General features: G+C 52.5%; 1 pseudogene; it reads left to right on the top strand.

Annotated features, from left to right (window-relative positions):
- On the top strand, positions 1–5,992 carry LOC136943841 (cingulin-like; annotated as a pseudogene).
- Positions 5,993–9,365: the final 3,373 nt, after the last annotated feature.

Genomic DNA, 9,365 nt, shown 5'->3' with positions numbered 1-9,365 from the left:
CCTGCCCCGGGCCTCCTGTCTGCACTGGAGGAGCAGCTGGGGGATGCACGCGGGGAGGCGGGCCTTCTGAAGGAGAAGCTCTCATTGGCTGAGCAGGATCTGGAGTCGAGCACAGAGCGCCTGGCGCGCGTCCATGCAGAAGTAAACGCTCTCAGAGATACTCAGCAGGAGCAGGGAGAAACGAACACACGGCTCAGAGACAAGCTCTCACGTCTGGAGGTGTGCACAGACAAGTTCATTTGTCTCTCACACACACACACACAGACACACACACTCACAGTGTCACATATCCCTGTGTGTGTGTGTGTGTGTCCAGGCCCAGCTGCAGACCACCAGCACGGAGAGCTCGGAGGCAGAGCAGGTCCTCCAGGGGCAGGTGAGACAGGGGAGGCTGGAGCTGGACGAGGCCAGGAGAGGAGCCTCCCGGCTGGGTCAGGAGCAGAGGGAGCTCAGCCTGCGTCTGGAGGAGACGGAGCGAGAGAGAGACACGCTCACACTTAGCACACCCAGCTGGAGGAGGCCAGGAGGCAGCAGGAGAGAGCCCTGGAGAAACTCAACAAGGAGGTGAGGAGGGGGAGGAGGAGGAGGAGGAGGGCAGGAGGCAGCAGGAGAGAGCCCTGGAGAAACTCAACAAGGAGGTGAGGAGGGGGAGGAGGAGGAGGAGGAGGGCAGGAGGCAGCAGGAGAGAGCCCTGGAGAAACTCAACAAGGAGGTGAGGAGGGGGAGGAGGAGGAGGAGGAGGGCAGGAGATGGAACGAGAGGAGAGTCAGTATACAGAGAATAGTTTAAGTATTGATGCTGAAAATGCAACCATGAAGACATCCAAGGTCATGTCCAATATTCTACAATGTTGATATAGACAACAGCTAATCTCCTTTTTCCTTCTCTCTCTCCTGCCCCCTCCCTCTGTCCCTCCCCCCAGTATGACAGTGTGTGCTCCTCCTCCAGAGAGGAGCTGCAGGCTCTCAGGGCTCAGCTGGAGGAGCAGAGAGAGAGGACTCGCCGGGAGACACAGGAGGTGCAGCGCCATGGCAACGACACCCAGGCTGAGCTGGAGAGGAGCCAGAACAACCTGAGGAGACTGGAGGAGGAGGTGTGTGTGTGTGTGTGTGTGAGAGGAGCCAGAACAACCTGAGGAGACTGGAGGAGGAGGTGTGTGTGTGTGTGTGTGTGTGAGAGGAGCCAGAACACCCTGAGGAGACTGGAGGAGGAGGTGTGTGTGTGTGTGAGAGGAGCCAGAACAACCTGAGGAGACTGGAGGAGGAGGTGTGTGTGTGTGTGTGTGTATATATATATAAATGTGTGTGTGTATATATGTATTGTGTGTGTTTTATATATATGTGTGTGTTTTATATATATATATATATGTGTGTGTGTGTGTGTGTGTATATATATATATGTGTGTGTGTGTGTGTATATATGTATGTGTGTGTTTTATATATATATATATATATATGTGTGTGTGTATATATGTATGTGTGTGTTTTATATATATATATATATGTGTGTGCGTGTGTGTGTGTGTGTGTGTGCGCCAGGTGTCCCGGCTGAAGAAGGAGCAGCTCCTGGTATGTGAGGAGAGGGACAACTCCCACCTGGACAAAGAGCTGCTCACCAACCGCCTGCGCCACCTGGAGGCAGAGCAGGAGAACAGCAGGAGCAGCCAGGCTGAGAAGGCCAGGGAACTGCGCCTGGCGGAGGTACGGAGGGAGGGAGGGGGGAGGAGGGAGGGGAGAGGAGAGGAAGGAGGAGGGGTGAGGGGGGAGGGGAGAGGAGAGGAAGTAAGGAGGGGTGAGGGGGGAGGGGAGAGGAGAGGAAGGAAGGAGGAGGGGTGAGGGGGGAGGGGAGAGGAGAGGAAGGAGGAGGGGTGAGGGGGGAGGGGAGAGGAGAGGAAGGAGGAGGGGTGAGGGGGGAGGGGAGAGGAGAGGAAGTAAGGAGGAGGGGTGAGGGGGGAGGGGAGAGGAGAGGAAGGAAGGAGGAGGGGAGAGGAGAGGAAGGAGGAGGGGTGAGGGGGGGAGGGGAGAGGAGAGGAAGGAGGAGGGGTGAGGGGGGAGGGGAGAGGAGAGGAAGGAGGAGGGGTGAGGGGGGAGGGGAGAGGAGAGGAAGGAGGAGGGGTGAGGAGGGAGGAGAGGAAGGAGGAGGGGGGAGGGGGGAGGGGAGAGGAGAGGAAGGAGGAGGGAGAGGAGAGGAAGGAGGAGGGGAGAGGAGAGGAAGGAGGAGGGGAGAGGGGGGAGGGGAGAGGAGAGGAAGGAGGAGGGGAGAGGAGAGGAAGGAGGAGGGGAGAGGAGAGGAAGGAGGAGGGGAGAGGGGGGAGGGGAGAGGAGAGGAAGGAGGAGGGGAGAGGAGAGGAAGGAGGAGGGGAGAGGAGAGGAAGGAGGAGGGGAGAGGGGGGAGGGGAGAGGAGAGGAAGGAGGAGGGGAGAGGAGAGGAAGGAGGAGGGGAGAGGGGGGAGGGGAGAGGAGAGGAAGGAGGAGGGGAGAGGAGAGGAAGGAGGAGGGGAGAGGGGGGAGGGAGAGGAGAGGAAGGAGGAGGGGAGAGGAGAGGAGGAGGAGGGGAGAGGGGGGAGGGGAGAGGAGAGGAAGGAGGAGGGGAGAGGAGAGGAAGGAGGAGGGGAGAGGAGAGGAAGGAGGAGGGGAGAGGGGGGAGGGGAGAGGAGAGGAAGGAGGAGGGGAGAGGAGAGGAAGGAGGAGGGGAGAGGAGAGGAAGGAGGAGGGGTGAGGGGGGGAGGGGAGAGGAGAGGAAGGAGGAGGGGTGAGGGGGGAGGGGAGAGGAGAGGAAGGAGGAGGGGAGAGGAGAGGAAGGAGGAGGGGAGAGGAGAGGAAGGAGGAGGGGAGAGGAGAGGAAGGAGGAGGGGAGAGGAGAGGAAGGAGGAGGGGAGAGGAGAGGAAGGAGGAGGGGAGAGGAGAGGAAGGAGGAGGGGAGAGGAGAGGAAGGAAGGAGGGGAGAGGAGAGGAAGGAGGAGGGAGAGGAGAGGAAGGAGGAGGGGAGAGGAGAGGAAGAAGGAGGGGAGAGGAGAGGAAGGAGGAGGGGGAGAGGGGGGAGGGGAGAGGAAGGATGCAGCTCTGGTCCTGAAGGAGCCTGGCTGGAAGGATGAATAGTATATTTTTTGTCATGTTAACGGTGCCGTGTGTGTGTGTGTGTGTGTGTGTGTGTGTGTGTGTGTGTGTGTGTGTGTGTGTGTGTGTGTGTGTGTGTCAGGATAAGCTGAAGCGTGTGGATCTGGAGCTGGAGGAGGAGAGGGGCACTGTGGAGACCGCATCAGCAGGAGCAGAGACCAAGTACAACACACACTGATACACACACTGATAAACACGCACACACACACTGATACACACACACACACACTGATAAACACGCACACACACACTGATACACACACACTCACTGATAAACACACACACTGACACACACAGCAGTGTTGTAGTACTCCAGACCGGTCACGGCTCACGGTCACATTTTGAAGGTCTCGGTCTTGTGTCGGACAAAAAGGCCACATAAGTAATGTAGCTAATGATGAATATAAAGATATGTTACATCAACGTTTACTCATGGCAGCTGCATACCTCGTGTGGCAATGTTTATGTTGTGTCGGAACAGGAAGTGTTAGTGTTTGTGTTGGAACAGGAAGTGTTAGTGTTAGTTGTTGTCGGAACAGGAAGTGTTAGTGTTAGTGTTGCGGAACGAGGAAGTGTTAGTGTTTGTGTTGTGTCGGAACAGGAAGTGTTAGTGTGTTTGTGTTGTGTCGGAACAGGAAGTGTTAGTTGTGTTGGAACAGGAAGTGTTAGTGTTAGTGTTTGTGTTGGAACAGGAAGCGTTAGTGTTAGTGTTTGTGTTGGAACAGGAAGTGTTTGTGTTTGTGTCGGAACAGGAAGTGAACACTTCATAATGCTAAAGTTAAACGCTGCGGTACCGCGCTCCTTCACTTGAGAGATGTGAAAGCAGAGAACGAGTAGGCCTCCTAATGCGTCTCTACGAAAAAGAAGAAAAATAACATGGGCTGTTTTGCCTGGCCATAAGCACACAGCACTACTTTAAGAGTGCTGTTTTTTAGTTCAAATACAGTTACAGATCAAATCTAACTTAGGATATTACCTAGTCAAACCCTACTGCTTGTGTGTTTTGAGTGGTCTGGTCTTGACCCCGGTCTCGCCCTGCCTTGGTCTTGGTCTTGACTCGGCCTCGACCCCTCAAGGTCTTGGTCTTGATACACTCTGGTCTTGGTCGTGACTTGGTCTTGGTTTAGGTGGTCTTGACTACAACACTGACACACACACACACACTGATACACACGTATACACACACACTAATACACACACTGATACACACACTAATACACACACAAAACAAACATGGACATTGACAGCCTGACTTTTTCCTCTGTGTGTGTGTGTGTGTGTGTGTGTGTGTGTGTGTGTGTGTGTGCGTGCGTGTGTGTGTGTGTGTGTAGATTGATCAGCTGAGAGCTGAGCTCATGCAGGAGAGATCCTCCAAACAGGACCTGGAACTGGACAAGAACGCCCCTGGAGAGAGACATGTGAGAGGGGAGGGGAGAGAGGGGGAGAGAGAGGGGAGAGAGAGGGGGAGAGAGAGGGGGAGAGAGAGGGAGGGGAGAGAGAGGGGAGAGAGAGGGAGAGAGGGAGAGAGAGAGAGAGAGAGAGAGAGAGAGAGAGAGAGAGAGAGAGAGAGAGAGAGAGAGAGAGAGAGAGGAACAATAACAACATCTACCTGTCTGTCGTCCTGTGCAGATGAAGGAGCTGAGAACTCGTGTAGCAGACATGGAGGGCCCAGTCTCCGCTCCTCTGCCGGTCTCTCCCAGCTGGAGACTAAGATCCAGGAGCTGGAGGAGAGACTACACGCTGAAGACAGGTAGAACTACACACCCCACAATGCACCTGTTCCACAGCTCACTTCTGCTTCCCAGCACTGCTCCCTCACTTACAGTATCTTCACGTGTGCGTGCGTTTGTGTGGGGGGGACAGAGAGAAGAACTCCTTGTTGGCCTCACAACGTCGTCTAGAGAGGAAGCTGAAAGACCTCAACATGACCTTGGATGAGGAGAGACACCAAGCTCTGAACAGAGAGACCAGGTACACTCTCTGTCCCTGTCTCTCTCTGTCTCTCCCTGTCTCTCTCTGTCTCTCCCTGTCTCTCCCTGTCTCTCTGACTGAGGGCTGTCTTGCAGCTCTGTCTCTGACTGGGAGCTGTCTCTCTCTGTGTGTCTCTGACTGGAGCTGTCTCTCTCTGTGTGTCTCTGACTGGAGCTGTCTCTCTCTGTGTGTCTCTGACTGGGAGCTGTCTCTCTGTGTGTCTCTGACTGAGGGCTGTCTTGCAGCTGTCCCTGCGTGTGAAGGCTCTGAAGAGGCAGGTGGATGAGGGGGAGACGGAGGTGGAGAGGGTGGAGGTCCTGAGGAGGAAGTCCCAGAGAGAGATGGAGGAACAGGTGGAGCTGAAGGAGGCTCTGCAAGCCAGAGTCTCTGCACTGGAGACCGAACTCAAGTACGTGTGGTGTCTGTGTGTGCGTGTGTGTGTGTCTGTGCGTGTGTGTGTGTCTGTGTGTCTGTGTGTGCGCTTGTGTGTCTGTGTGTGTCTCTGTGTATGTCCCTCTGAGGGTGCATGTCTTCCTGGAGGTGATATTACTTCAGCTCCCCTGCAGAGGGAGCTGTGTGACTGGTAGCCTGAGGGAGCTGTCCTGTATGAGCTCTCTGTCACAGCTGATGCAGACATGGTGATGGTGATAATGGTGATTGTGATGATGATGGTGATGATGGTGATGATGGTGATGATGATGATGATGATGATGGTGATGATGGTGATGATGATGATGATGATGATGATGATGATGGTGGTGATGTGTGTCAGGAGGAAGACCCAGCAGCGGCAGGTGCTGGTCTCTTCGGCCCTGAGCTCTGAGGAGGAGGATGAAGACCTGTACGACCCCAGTAGCATCAGCTCCATTCTCACAGAGAGCCACCTGCAGACCAGCTCCTGCTAGGGGGGTGATGGGGGGCTGGGGTGAGGGGGGGGCGGGGTGAGGGGGGGGCGGGGGTGAGGGGGACGTATAGTAGGGGGTGGGGGGTGGATAGATGTAGTTTTTTCAAGCACTGGAGTGAAAGGGGTTCTTTTAAAGCACTCGTAGACACAAGCACAAACACCCTTCACCATGCTGGAACACATCTCTCTGCTGGGACGCTGGAATTACTGGGGGGACATACAGGTGGACCAATCACTACTGAGATATACAGAATAACTCATCACTGGACCACACACACACACACACACAGGTACTGAGAAGAGTGTGTGTTGTCGACCAGTTACCTTTGGAGGTACACAACACACTACATAAGGATAGACCAGCCGAACACTCACAACTCATCGATCTTTCAGGAAACACATGAAGGTACTGTAGACTTAGCATTGCTGTGAGTTACCTAGTGTTTGCACAGCCTTATCAGACAAACACACACTCAGAGACACACACACAGAGACACACACACACACACACACAGACACACACTTAGAGACACACACTCAGAGACACACACACAGAGACACACACTAAGAGACACACACACACACAGAGACACACACTAAGAGACACACACTAAGAGACACAAACTTAGAGACACACACTCAGAGACACACACTCAGAGACACACACACAATGTTTTTCTATGCATTCATCCTGGATGGTACATGAACACGGTTTGAGCTTGTGCTGTACTGTGGAAATCCACAGACCAAATCTTGATACAAACGTCCACTCAAAACAATCACACGTGAATCAATGAGACTATTATGTTTATATTTTTCTTATGTGTGCGATCAACTGTTTTCTGCTGCAGACGAACCAAATATGATCATGTCTTGACTGTTATTACATTTATTCTCACTAAATGAATGCTGGTTTTGTAAACCTTTTATTGATGTTTGATCTGGAGCTTGTTGTGGTTCTGAGAGCCGCTGTTGTCTTCCTCGTGCTCAGTAATGTGTTTTGTGTTGCTGCTCAACTTCTATGCATTCCATACCACAACTCAGAGAAACCTGTGAATCACAACGATGCCTTAAAGTTGACTGAAAATCTCCTTGATTTCAATTGATCTTATTGTTATTTCAAAAATCTTTCATTTGTTTTTGATCGCTGTACTTCAGCTTAGGTAATTGAGTGCTTTAGCCCAGGAATTGATTGCTAGTCCTCACAGATGTCTAAAGTGCTGTGATGTAATTTCCTTGTTTAGCTGGAAGCTCCTTGTGTATCAGTCATCACAACCTGGAGTCCCAAATATACAAGGTCATTGTTCAGTACATGATTACTGATGAGAATATTTTAGTACTGTGCAATTTCAATACAGGACCGTTTTTTCCTGAAAATAAGTTCAGCTACAATAAAATGCATAATCAAATAAAAAGTCAAATCACTGCCTTTCTGTGTCCAGGGTTTGTCTAGCTACCGCTGCTTGAGTTCAGCTTTCCCAGTCTGTCAGACTGTTCAACCACTTCTGTGTAAAAGTAACCCTCTAGAACTGACAGTAACATAGGACTGGATGCAGTTTCTACTGGTAATGTCATCAATGAATTATAACAACAATGTATCTGTTATCTTTGACTTTGTGTGTCTCAGTTCTGTGAAGGGCTAGTCTCCTTGGAAATCCCTTAATCATTGTTTTGTCTCTCTGGCTCACTAAGACTTTAAGAGTTTAAGTGGCGGTTAACCATTCTGTGGAAGTCAGCTGAGCAATACCTACTGTTATGGAGGATGGAAACTGTTATTCCACCAGTCTGCAAAATAAGACATCATGGGTGTCGACCTCCTAGCAGGCTGGAGGTGATTTCTGAGTGGATACCTGTATCCTCTACTGAATACACATCAAACACGCTGTATATGACTGACAGTTATAAAATACATTCATTGTCATACAGAGTGATCATGTATGTTACTTTCCTGTGCCAAGCCTCTGTGCTGACTCAGTTTATCTACGCATCACACACTCTCACACGCGCACACACACACATTCCACCTCCTATTATCATGTATCCGCACTACAGGGAGTTAGGCTGCAGCACCTGTGTCAACACAATCCCAGCATCCCACTCGGCTGGAACAACACAGTTGGTGTATTGTTGGGAACGTGGAGCGTGTATTGCTGTATGTGGAGCAGCTCAGTGAGTTTCTGTTTTATACTATGTTTTCATCCTAGGGTTTCCCATGTGATTTTCTGTAGCCTGGCTTTACCTCTCCCCTTATTTGCCTGTGTGTTTTTGTGTGACTGTGTATGATTGTGTGTGTGTGTGTGTGTGTGTGTGTGTATGACTGTGTATGTGTGTTTATGGAAATGTGATTTGGCCTTGCACGGGTCAGTTAGCCTTGCACAATTAACTGCTCATTTGTTCACCTCTCTGACGAAGCCCTTGCTCGTTGAGTACACCACACACACACACACACACACCACACACACAGGCTTGCTGAGTTCACAGAACACTGAATGAGGTGTTCTGAACATCAGAGAGTTCTGAGTTCCAGATGAGACAAAGCAGGCAGGAAACACAACACCGGGAGAGACGTCACAAAAGAGACAACATTCCTTCCATGGGCCAGAAGTGCAGGTATCAGGCTACCTTGCTGTGGGTGTGGGATTTGGGAGACTCTTTTCAAAGCCTGACTGTTTCCTGTTGTTCATCTAGCAACGCATGCAATCTGATGGACGGCTTCTGAGTTGTGTTTCTGTCAACACAACAGAGCAGAGAATGTTTGGAATGTGTTGGATTGTTAACATTTGTGAGCCGTTCAGCCCAAAGCAGGTCTACACTCCTAATGGTAAAAGAACTCTGCATTCTGTTTGGTTCTTCTTTTCTAAAGACACAATTTTTTAAGGAATTTCAGTTTTAATCGTATATATAATGAAGAATGACAGGAAATGTAGGGTGTCAGAAAGGGGAGGACATGGTCTGAGCCAGATTTGAGCCCCGGCCCCAGGCCCTCAGCCTGCGTGAGCTCCAGGCCCTCAGCCTGCGTGAGCTCCAGGCCCTCAGCCTGCGTGAGCTCCAGGCCCCAGGCCCTCAGCCTGCGTGGGCTCGAGGCCCTCAGCCTGCGTGGGCTCCAGGCCCTCAGCCTGCGTGGGCTCCAGGCCCCAGGCCCTCACCCTGCGTGGGCTCCAGGCCCTCACCCTGCGTGGGCCCCGGGCCCCAGGCCCTCACCCTGCGTGGGCCCCAGGCCCTCACCCTGCGTGGGGCCCCAGGCCCTCACCCTGCGTAGGCTCCAGGCCCCAGGCCCTCACCCTGCGTGGGCCCCAGGCCCCAGGCCCTCACCCTGCGTGAGCCGCAGGCCCTCACCCTGCGTAGGCTCCAGGCCCCAGGCCCTCACCCTGCGT

Source organism: Osmerus mordax, chromosome 6 (genome assembly GCF_038355195.1).
Source record: "Osmerus mordax isolate fOsmMor3 chromosome 6, fOsmMor3.pri, whole genome shotgun sequence".
Classification (NCBI taxonomy): domain Eukaryota; kingdom Metazoa; phylum Chordata; class Actinopteri; order Osmeriformes; family Osmeridae; genus Osmerus; species Osmerus mordax.
This window is presented reverse-complemented; position numbering and strand designations above follow the sequence as displayed.